At 39.1% G+C, this 12,597-nt stretch overlaps 1 long non-coding RNA gene across 1 annotated transcript in view; it reads right to left on the reverse strand.

Moving 5' to 3' along the window:
* Positions 1-12,597, reverse strand: part of LOC106056339 (uncharacterized) — a 128,941-nt gene that overhangs the window by 109,367 nt on the left and 6,977 nt on the right. Inside the window, exon 2 of the long non-coding RNA XR_001215691.2 lies at positions 12,465-12,577. This is a non-coding gene — a long non-coding RNA (uncharacterized LOC106056339). The remainder of the gene's footprint in view (positions 1-12,464; positions 12,578-12,597) is intronic.

Consider the following 12,597-nt stretch of genomic DNA (forward strand, 5'->3'; position numbering starts at 1 on the left):
CCCTATATACTAATATCCCTTGACAGACAGACAGACAGACAGACAGACAGACAGATAGATAGAAAGATAGATAGATAGATAGATAGATAGATAGATAGATAGATAGATAGATAGATAGATAGATAGATAGATAGAACCTCTACATATACTAATCTTCCTTCGTCAGTCTATATCTGGACTCTCTGTAAGCACGTCTGTTGTCCTAGCCTTTCCAACAACCTTCAAGCGCTGTGACACTGGCCCATCTTGTGTTGCCCTGGGGCAATGATTAGCCAGACAACTTGTCCCCTATCCACAGTCTTCCCCCCTCTCGTATTAGCTCCTCTTCTCTCTCTCTCTCTCTCTTTCTGTCTATCACTCCGTCTCTCTCTCTCTCTCTCTCTCTCCGTCTGTCTCTCTGTGTGATAACTATGCCCATCCCCCCCCCCAAACGTCTACTTTCTAGTTTCTAGTCTATTGTTCCCACCATTCGATCCATTGCATAATGGAATGCGAGTTGAAAATGAAAAGCTAAATATGGATGTAGAGGAAATTATTTGTAAGTTGTAAGGGTTGAGTTCCATCCCTTGATTTAACGTGCAATCAAAGTAGAGAGATTCCACGGTGTATATATAGCCTTGCACTGCAGGTTATCGATCTATCAGAAGTTTATATATATACGGATAAATGGAAAAAAAAAGAAAGTTGGCAACTCTTGGTTAGTCTGCTGAGTTAGTCAAGTTCGGTGACGTCTAATAATGACGTCAGACAAAAGAGAGAGAGAGAGAGAGAGAGAGAGAGAGAGAGGGAGATTATGACGCATGAGAAGGGAAATAGTTCTCTTAGATATATGATGAAAGAGACTTATGATATAATTCGGATGTCTAGATTACGCAATGGTTTGGTTGTGACATTCGAATGATATCTATCTGACTGATGCGCGCAACTTTTGAAATATTTTTTGACTTTCTTTTTTCATGTAATTTCATTTATTTCATGTTTTTTTTTTAGTGGCCCCTGAGAGGGGAATAGACGCTCTTAGTTTTCTCCTGCCCCCCCCCCCTTGCCGTCCAGTAAGCTTAAACCCAGGACAAAAAAAAAATCTTCATTTCTGGAAGAACGTCTGAAACTGTTGAAACAATAAATACTCCCTTGTCAGTGTTTGTAATGTAACTGTAATTTAGGTTACACAGTCATTGCTCCTTAAATGAATGCTCCCTTTTTTTTTTTGGCAAAATGGTTTTTTGTCGAGGCACAAGTAACGTTGTTTCTTAAGAGAATATCCCCGTATTACGGGAGATAATTATCATTCAATGTTTCAAGATAGATCTAGTTAATGTCTAGTTAATGTCTAGTTAATATCTAGTTAATGTCTAGTTAATGTCTGGTTAATGTCTAGTTAATGTCTAGTTAATGTCTAGTTAATGTCTAGTTAATGTCTAGGTCTAGTTAATGTCTAGTTAATGTCTAGTTAATGTCTAGTTAATGTCTAGTTAATGTCTGGTTAATGTCTGGTTAATGTCTAGTTAATGTCTAGTTAATGTCTGGTTAATGTCTAGTTAATGTCTAGTTAATGTCTAGTTAATGTCTAGTTAATGTCTGGTTAATGTCTAGTTAATGTCTAGTTAATGTCTAGTTAATGTCTAGTTAATGTCACGGTGAATAGAAAGGAAGACCATGACGGCGAGGGGAACTCGTGTCGACAACGAGAGGGAAACTGAAGAAATCTGTTGGCATCACATGAACAGGTCGAAACGATCCAAGGACTGGACATAAAGTAGCCACTTAAAGCAATGATGCCCAACCTAATTCGGCCCGCGGGCCTTTATAATTTCCTACACTCGTCTCGCGGGCCACATAAACGAAAAGTTATAAACTGAAATGAAATTGTTCTGAAACTATTTTGGTAGAAACCTATGGATTTGATACTTAATTAATAGGTTATTTGACAATTATATTTTTTTACACGCTACGCAACACCATTGTCTCTTCACCTAAATGTGAGCAACACCGGCTCATTTTGTGGTCTCCTTTTGATAAATATTTCCATGGATCCTCCAATATCTAAGCATAGTTTAACAATTTTTTATTCGCGACTCAAACCAAGAATGCCACCATATTAATCTTATAATGCTGTTTTTATGTTGTTGTTTTATCAAACAGCCACACTTTCTTTATAAAAATAAATATGTTGGCTTTATATCATGTTCATAAACACACAAATGTTAAAGTTAATGATACCAATCCATCAGAGAAAAAGTGGGGGCCCAAACGTAGGTAAAGATACATTTTTTCAACTTTTGTTTTTGTTTGGAAGGTAGATTTCTACACCTAGTCCCGACGATGCGGCGGGCCGGATGGAACCACGTCGCGGGCCGGATATGGCCGGCGGGCCGTAGTTTGGGCATCACTGACTTAAAGGAACTACGGAGAGACATGTGACCGCCATTTACAACAAACAACTGTTGGGCAGCGATAAGAGATATGGACTATACTTAGAAGGCTCTATGTGCAAAGTTACCTATTTCGACTGAAAAAAAAAAGGTCATTCTCCTAGTGATTGAATTGCACTAAGAAAGACTAGAGCACATATACAATTCTCTACACTCTTGTGACATTGAACAAGTAACTGTTTCAGAATAGGATAGACAGACTGATACAAGAGAGAGCAAAAGAGAGAGAGAGAGAGAAAATGATGTAAAGATAGAATAATGAAAGAAAAGAAGGTGGAAGAAAGAGAGTGAGAGAGAGAGAGTGGTCCCTTGTTGGAGATATTCATACATTGCTGAAAACCAATAAATATCTAGTGTTGGTAAGCTTGTTTTTTTAAGTTGTAGTGTAGGGTTGTAGTGTATTTAGCACCGCGACATCCAATTTGTTCAGCTCTTCTATTGGTTACTTTGATGTAGTTGGGAATTTCCAGGTTCAATTTAGCGTCCTTGACATTATTGAGATTATTGTGAACATCTCCAACAGGATTTGATGGGGAATTGGATAGCAAGAGAACAGAAAGATGGAATACTATAATTTGAGAGAATACTAGAATTTTAGAGAATACTAGAATTTGAAAGAATACTAGAATTTGAGAGAATACTAGAATTTGAGAGAATAATAGAGTTAGAGAGAATATAGACTTACAGAGAATACTAGAATTTGAGAGAATAATAAAATTTGAGAGAATAATAAAATTAGAGAGAATATAGAATTACAGAGAATACTAGAATTTGAGAGAATAATAGAATAAGAGAGAATATAAAATAACAGAGAATAATAGAATTAGAGAAAATGATAAAAAGAAAGAGAGAAAGAGAAAATGATAAGAAGAAAGAGAGAAATAGAAAATAATAGAAATAGTTGGAAAGAGAGAGAATGACAGAGAAAGAGCGATAGAATGAGAGATAAAGACGATTTAGAAAGAGATCTGTAGCTAATTTATAACGTAACGTGAAGTGTTCAAATATTTATTATTATATCACAAACATTTCAACATAACGTTTTAACTCTTTCTCTCCTAATCGACGATACCATCGTTGAATTTGATCTCATTTAATTAAATTAATGTCTAATTTTTTTAAACTTGACTTTGAATTATATAAAAAGAGCATGCATTTCCCTTTAATTCTATACCAAATAAAACATTTTCTGATAATAGATAACAAAGCTACTGAAGCCCAATCATAACAGGGGTAGTGAAATAGTAATGAGATAAATGAAGAACTCCTTCAAAACTTGGAAAAATAAGTACGGAGAGAAAGGGTTAATTGTCCAAACTAAAAAAGTCCAGAACCGCTTTTGGTCCCACTCTCTTGTTCTAACCCAAACATCTCAGCACCGGTCCAAAGGTACTGCAAGTAGAGGTTATAACCCAGACATCTCAGCACCGGTCCAAAGGTACTGCAAGTAGAGGTCCTAACACAGACATCTCAGCACCGGTCCAAAGGTACTGCAAGTAGAGGTTCTAACCCAGACATCTCAGCACCTGTCCAAAGGTACTGCAAGTAGAGGTTCTAACCCAGACATCTCAGCACCGGTCCAAAGGTACTGCAAGTAGAGGTCCTAACCCAGACATCTCAGCACCGGTCCAAAGGTACTGCAAGTAGAGGTTCTAACCCAGATATCTCAGCATCGGTCCAAAGGTACTGCAAGTAGAGGTTCTAACTCAGACATCTTAGCACCTGTCCAAAGGTACTGCAAGTAGAGGCTATAACCCAGACATCTCAGCACCGGTCCAAAGGTGCTGCAAGTAGAGGTCCTAACTCAGACATCTCAGAACCGGTCCAAAGGTACTGCAAGTAGAGGTCCTAACCCAGACATCTCAGAACCGGTCCAAAGGTACTGCAAGTAGAGTAATAAACCAGACATCTCAGCACCGGTCCAAAGGTACTGCAAGTAGAGGTTCTAACCCAGACATCTCAGCACCGTGTCCAAAGGTACTGCAAGTAGAGGTTCTAACCCAGACATCTCAGCACCGGTCCAAAGGTACTGCAAGTAGAGGTTCTAACCCAGACATCTCAGCACCGGTCCAAAGGTACTGCAAGTAGAGGTTCTAACCCAGACATCTCAGCACAGGTCCAAAGGTACTGCAAGTAGAGGTTCTAACCCAGACATCTCAGCACCGTGTCCAAAGGTACTGCAAGTAGAGGTTCTAACCCGGACATCTCAGCACCGGTCCAAAGGTACTGCAAGTAAAGGTCCTAACCCAGACATCTCAGCACCGTGTCCAAAGGTACTGCAAGTAGAGGTTCTAACCCAGACATCTCAGCACCGTGTCCAAAGGTACTGCAAGTAGAGGTTCTAACCCGGACATCTCAGCACCGGTCCAAAGGTACTGCAAGTTGAGGCGAAAATATAAAAGAACTTCAAAAAATTATAATTTACCCAAAAAACATTTTTTTTGTGGCATTTTACGTCTCGAGAGACGATCTTTTCCCTTTGCAACTTCTTGTGTGACTAAAGAGGGCAATCCTTGATACACAGCTGCGATCGCAGGTTAGGCATATATAATCACCAGGCGCCGTTGCATTTTCACCCTTCTTTCTGCTTCTGTTGTGTATGACATCTGCAATCCGTGACCCTTCCTTTATGCTCTCTCTCCATGTGGATCTATCCAATGCCACCTCTTTCCAGTTGCCAGTGTCGATTTTGAAGAGCTTCATGTCGCGTTTGCATACATCCGTCTAACGTAAAAGTGGGCGACCAGCGGCTCTCCTGACTTCTATTAGATCGCCATACAGGATGTCCTGTGGAAGTCGACCTACTGGCATTCTACGAACGTGGCCAAGCCAGCCAAGGCGTCTGCTGCTGATAACAGAGCGGATGTCCTGGCACCCTGCTCTTTGTCGTTCTTCCTCATTGGTTATCTTATCTTGCCAACTTATTTTAAAGATCCGCCTTAGGCCTCGGAGGTGGAAGACATTCAGCTTTTTTTTCTGCCATGAGTAGGTTGACCATGTTTCACTTCCGTACAGCAAGGTGCTCAACACACAGGTCAGGTAGACTAAGGCTTAAGTACTGCTAGTCAGCAATATGTTGTCCCAGACTCTTTTCTGCAACCGTCTTTATCCAGTAGAGTGTTGTTGGATATGATGGAGCCAAGGTAACAAAAGTGATCAACAATTTCTAGTGGTTGGCCATTAATGCTTACTTGAGGTGCAGTGTTTGTGTTTTGGACAAGTATCTTAGTCTTGCTTTGACTGATGTTTAAGTCGAACTTCTGGCAAGCAGCAGATAGTTTGTCCACCAGGGAATGTAGCTGAATATCAGAATCAGCCACAATAGTTGCATCATCAGCATACAGGAGTTCCCTGATGAGTAGCTTCCTAATTTTGGTTTTTGCCCGCAGCCTTGATACATTAAATAGTTTTCCAGGGATCTTGTATGGAGAAACACACCTTCGTTTATGTCGTTGAACGCATAATGCAGTAGACAGGAGAAGAATATGCCAAACAGAGTAGGTGCCAGCACACATCCCTGCTTGACACCACTGCATTTACCAAAAAAAAACATTTTACGAGCGAGCAAACCGTGGTTTGAAGCAAATAGATCTATTATTCCATAGTTCACGGTTGTTTTTGTTCTCTTCCATTATTGAGATGTTTTTCATTACAAACAGTCGCCTTGCACAGGTGAGAAGATTGATGCGCATGCAATTACTTAAAGCCTCATCTCCATCACAATCAGTGTTTTAACCTTGGAGTAAATTTCCACAGATCTGGTTCTTATTTTTTTCTTTTTTTTTAATAAACTGTTGTTGCCAATTCTAATCAAAAAAATGGATTTTTGTTGTTGAATTGAACGAAACAAAACCACTAAAAATAATAGAAGTACATGAACAATTCATGGCTTGTGCAATCCACTGGATGCAAATGAATGTCGAGAAAATGTAAGTCGTGTCAGCCGGCCACGGAACGGATGTTATAATCACCTTGATATATGAAGAGGACAACAACTTAAAAACTTCAGCCATGCCAGTGTCAGATATCATTTAATTAATTAACATCAGCCATGCACTTTTATTTCCCGGACCTCCAAACAGTTGTTTTTTTTACACTGTAACATAGAGTTAACTTAAAGTGGCAGGTAAAATGCAATAATGGTTTAATGATGGCAGCATTAATCAAGCCTTGAACAATATCGAACTGACAATTCCTCAGTGGACAGGATGACTGCTTGGTAACATGATATGTGCTTCCGAATAACGATGGTTCTGTGTTCGAACCCATGCTCTCTTCCATTCCTTGCCCTTTTGTCCACGTTTAAACCAAAGCTTTATTCTATTCATTCTATTCCTAGTCCTGTTGCACAAACCAAAGGCTTTTTCTATTCCTTGCCCTTTTGCCTACGTTTAAACCAAAGCCTATTTATATTTCTTGCCCTTTTGCCTACGTTTAAACCAAAGCTTTATTCTATTCATTGTATTCCTTGCCCAGTTGCCCACATACAAACCAAAGCCTTGTTCTATTCCTTGACCTCTTGCCTACGTTTAAACCAAAACCTTCTTATATTCCTTGCCCTTTTGCCTACGTTTAAACCAAAGCCTTCCTTGACGTCTTGTCCACGTTCAAGCCCTGCCTTCTTCATTCCCCTGCCGCCTTGCAAGAGACCTTTGCTATGATCTTCATTTCTTAAGGAACAAAACTTATGAAAGTACAAAACAAACAAATAAAAAATGCGAATCTCCATTCGTTTGTTACCATAACAGCAGCCGACAAAACAATAATATAACAACACTCAAAGACACTGCAATCAAACCACGGCTCAGCACAGACTCCCCACTAGCTCAAACTGGCTCAAAGCTTGCTCCAAACTGACTCCACTCTAGCTCCACACTAGTTCCATACGGATTTCACTCTCGCCGAACAGACACGATTTAACCACTGTTGGAGACCACATAACTCATAGTCCTAGAGAAAACATCACTGGTCATCGACCAAACATCGTACACCATATTAAATTAACTAATTGCACACACAAAATGACATTTATTTAAAAAGCTCTATCGCGCATCATTTTATATACAAAAAAAAGTCTCTCTTATTAGATTTAAGTTTGCTTTTAGTAGCCCTTGCACCAGAACTTTGCAAGCTGCAAAATATCATGAACTCGGATTTTCAAAATCTAAACTAAAAGAGAAAATGAAAATCGGACATCAAGATATTTTAGATCATTCAAAGTTCTGAGCAAAGGCTACTTTTTTCTTTTCCGAAAGTGAACCATTTAATTTTTAAAAATTATTAGATCTAGATCTAGTTTGTATCACAAATGGAAGGGGAGATATTAATTTTTATTTGGGAGGGGAAAAGTCTTAATTGGTGTGAATACTAGCTCACTACCCAAAGTAGGTCAAGAATATTTGTTTTCGTGTTGCCAATTTATCTAATTTTGTAAGAAGAAGAAATCTTTTTTTAGTTTCTCTGTATGGCATGTAACGTTATTACTTTTGAATGTATTGTTGTAACTCTCTAAGGCAGGCACTCAACGAAAGACAGGTCGACAACAGTAAACGATGTATTTATTTATTATAACTAGTATAAGCATCAATTGTGCCGATGTGCCTCAAATCAACAAATCAAATCAAATCATTAAGCATCAACAAATAGTAATAGTTACTAGTTAGACTTGTACGTCTGCTATAAAGTCACAGGGAGTAATATTTCTTAAGTTCTAAGAGTCCTACTTCATACCAGAACACAGAACAGACCACCGACACACTTCCCAGTGTCGCTCCAGGTCTCCAACACAGTTTCCTAGTATCACACAGGACAGCACTCAGCACCAAACTGTTCAGACTCCCATGACTTTTAGCCGGCTCACAACAGTCCTTCTTCCTGTCTTTATATGTCGTTCACTAGTCGTGTTCAGTAGTGCTCAGATGCGCACCATTAGTGTAGCGCGGGAGCGGGGTTACAACAGTATGGATAAGGTTAATAATTATTATTTAAAAAAATATTAGTGTACGCTAAATGATTATGTGGAGGCGGGGTGGCTCAGTGGTAATGCGCTTGGCTTCCGAACCGGGGTTCCTTTGTTCAAATCCTTGTGAAGACTGAGATTTTTTACATTCGGAATCTTCAACTCTAATGGGTGCCGGACATTAGTTGGGGAAAGGAAAGGTGGTTAGTCGTTATGCTGGCCACTTGACACCCTATTTAACCTTGGCCCATAGAAACAGATGACCTTTACATCATCTGCCTCATATATCAATAGGTTTGAAATTAATGAATGTATAAATGTATAGTTCGTCCATCGTGGTTCGATGATGACCACTTTGTCATCCAGGGGGCTGAGGGCTTTGCACTGGAGTTTTATGCCTCTTCGTGTGGCTGGTGAGACCTATGTGAGCCCGAAATGTTCGGCCGCTCACTGGGTAGGTTATTTCAGCTGGAGCTAGTGTCGTTTGCCATGCTTTTCTTTTCTGGCGTTTTTCTTCTGCCAGCGTTGTTCTCTTTTCCTCAGCAATCTGTGCGCCAGTTTTCACAGCGTGATGCCATGATGCTCTGTCATGTGCCTCTGTCTCCCAGGTTCCTGAGTCTATGCTGAACGCCTTCAAAGAAGCTTTGAGGGTGTCTTTGAAGCGCTTTCTTTGACCACCTTGCGAGCGCTTTCCTTCGCTTAGTTGGCCATACAAGAGTCGTTTAGGGATGCGGTGGTCTTCCATTCTGCAGACGTGTCCTGCCCATCACAGCTGGGACTGCATCAGGATTGTGTGGATGTTTTGCAGACACGCTCTTCGAAAGACTTCCGTGTCTGGTATTTTGTCTTGCCATTTGACATTTAGTATTTTTCTCAGACATGTCATGTGGAAGTGGTTCAGTTTCTTTGCATGTTTTCTGTACACTGTCCATTTTTCTGAGTCATAGAGCAATGTAGGGAGGAAGGCGGCTCTATTTAAATATATGAATATATAAAAAACAAAAAGAATTTGTAATTGAAAAAGTAGTTATGTTTGATAAAAATTCATTTTGAAAGATTTAAACTTTAAAAGAGAAAAATTAATTTTATTTTATTGTTATTATTTATTATTTTAGCGCCCAATGATTTTTAAATTTTATTACTTTCATCGATCAAATCAAGACTATGGCTATGACTATGAATATTACTTGTCCATTGGTAAATTTAATGGGGGCTGCCTCTGAGTTTGTGGGATAACACAAAATCACTTTTTAATATTGTTTAAGTTAAAACTATGAGTAATAAGAAAATGCTATACAAATGAATGAAGCTTATAAATAGGAAGGGTTTCTGATCCCTCAACCGTGGGCGTCAACATTTGTACAAGATGCAAAGTTCCCCTTTCAGACCATGCGGTCTATAAGGCAGAGGGTGTTAAGGTCATCTTTTTCTTTGTTCAACGGTTTACGAGCAGGGTGTCGTGTGACCAGCACAATGACCAATCGATTTCTGTAAAGATATTGTTCATCTACATATATCGGCATATATAATTTTTGTAAAGAAAGTTATGCAAATGATTTATCTTATCATAACATTGCATTTTCGGCACTACAGTTCTTATTCATAATGCATTCAAACTAGAAGCCACTATTAGTGCTGGAAATGGCACTATACTAACTTGACCGCTTTTTTTTTTCTCTCTCTCTCTCTCTCTCCCCCCCCCCCCCCCAACTAGCGACATTTTGTTGGCCCCTTCTCTGGGCGTCTATTCCTGTCATTATTTCGCAAACATGGCCCTGGGTCACATGACATAGTAGCCTTTATGGGGTAAAACTTTTGTCATCCACCTCACCCCCTTTACCTTCCCCGTCAGAGCAGCCAGCCCGCATGGCTCTCCCAATTAGCGTGGAGTACTCCCTGCAAGAGAGACAGCGACCAAATGCTAACGATGCATTTGACCTTTAACCCATCGGGGCTCGACTCTCTTGGATTTAGTTCCCAAAGTATTTATTTTTAAAAGAGCTAAGAACCAACAACAATATATAAAGTTATTGCTAAGACATAGTCATCGAATAAGCCAGGGTTGTTATCTATTATTTCACACTCTTGCTGATCTCCTGCAACTCTCCTGCAGATCTCCTGCAACTCTCCTGCATATCTACTGCAATTCTCCTGCAGATCTCCTGCAACTCTTTAGCTAATCTCCTACAACTCTCCTGCAGATCTCCTACAACTATCCTGCAGATCACCTTTTCTCCAGTAGATCATCATAATGACGTTTATAACGAATAAAAAGAGCACAGATGTTGATATGGTGCGCAAAGGTGCACGCGTTCAATATAATAAAGTATTATTCTCCGCCATGACACTAATGGTTGTTGTTTGTTTATTGCTGACTGTGAACCTAGATCATAATTAACAACAGAAATACTATCACAAAAAATAGAGCTTAGAGGTTTATAATAAACGAATATTCACATTTGGCTAGAGTACCCCCATTATTAAAATTACTAAATTAAAAAACACTTCAGTATAGATGACAAAAAAAGTAAAGTAGCAATAATACATAAACCACTAAACCATAATCTTCAAATACAAATAACGCAACCTTATACAATACTCAGAAAGACACCAAGATAAAGGCACATTTCTTATTCCACAAGCAAGAACAAACTCGTATCAATGCTCATTTTTTTCCCTTGGCATAAATGTTCCTTGGGTATTAACTGGAACAGTCAGGTAAAACTTGGCATAAATGTTCTTTAGATCATAACGAAGACCTTAGTGTATGTTTAATGTCACCCCTCCCCCCCCCAAACACACACACACACACACACAGAAGGCGCTAAAAATACCCACATTTATCTCTATTAAAGAACGAAACTTTTGAACAAATCGGGAAAACCCGTTTTCTATGTCGGCTTACCCTGGTGAGCCCATTTTTACACTGTACTTTCATTTTCGTAGCAAAATAAAAAAAAATTAAGTTAAGGAAACATTCGCCATGTTTAACATAGATGTAAATCCAATCCACTAGAGCAGTAATGCCCACACTAGGGCCCGGGGGCCGGGGGTCATATTCGGCTATTGTATATATATAATTTAGAGGATTTCAAATCTAAGGAAGTGGTCTATTAAAGCTGTAAGATCGATATTAAGTAGTCTATATTATAATTGTAATTCAGTAATACAGAAGTCTCCTGATCAACATATTTGTGTAGTTTATTAAGGATCTGATAATGCTTTTTTTTTTCTTTACAGTTTGGTTTCCAACCAAAGGGAACAAAAAAACAAGAACAAAAAACAAAAGGAACACCGTAGTTGGCTTACTTCGACCTTTTTATGAACCGGAAGTTCAAGGACTACAAGGGAAGTAATAAACAATAAGAACTTCATTCCAAGTAAACATGAACATGAAGACCAACTGTTTGTCGACTCAGTGATTTGTTCATCAATATGCCGAAGATGGATAGATTGCAATGTATGAACTCTAAGCACCAGCAAGCTTCAAACTTTATTGAGATGATTAAAACTTAAAACTTTGAAAGCAAAATTAAAGATGGTGGAAACGTAATGGCATTGGAGTTCAGGACAATGGATTGGATTCTGCTAACGAAAATCTTGTTTTCGTTTTGGATGTCGACGTCTGCCAGGCTTCATGCCATTTCATCTAGTCGCCTTCTGCAGTCCCCCCTCAACGTCGGCTTCCGTTTTTACTGGAAGGGATTTTAAAAAGTTGCCTGGATCTCAGGCAGAGAAACGATACAAAACAAGACAAACTCAAAAGGCCAGAAAGAGACTCGCCGGACTCTAGAAACAAAAATGTTAAAAGGGACCTAACACTTGAAAAAAAAAAAAAGAAAATGTGAGGGGTTTTTAAATCGTTGCCTCCCTTAGCTTAGCTTTTTTAAGTTCTTTCAGTTCGTTTCTTTTTTCTTTTTTTTTTAAAGTTTCTCTTTCATTTCTGTTGGTTTTTTTACGTTGCTTTATTGAGCAATTTCAATCAAGAGACTAGCTAATTAGCCTAGCCGATTAAAAAGTGTAACGAACTATTGGATTACAGAAGAACGAAAAGAAATAAAAACACCCCTTACCAGAACAATACATCTAGGAGGATGAGTGAATGGATTTGGTGAAGGCGACACAAGGGGTCTCTCATTAGTGTTAAGTTGGATCATCAAGTGGTGACCAGTGGGCCCATTCCAGCCTGTCAAGGAGTCGCCATAT

The sequence above is a fragment of the Biomphalaria glabrata genome, chromosome 9 (genome assembly GCF_947242115.1).
Source record: "Biomphalaria glabrata chromosome 9, xgBioGlab47.1, whole genome shotgun sequence".
In the NCBI taxonomy this organism is placed as follows: domain Eukaryota; kingdom Metazoa; phylum Mollusca; class Gastropoda; family Planorbidae; genus Biomphalaria; species Biomphalaria glabrata.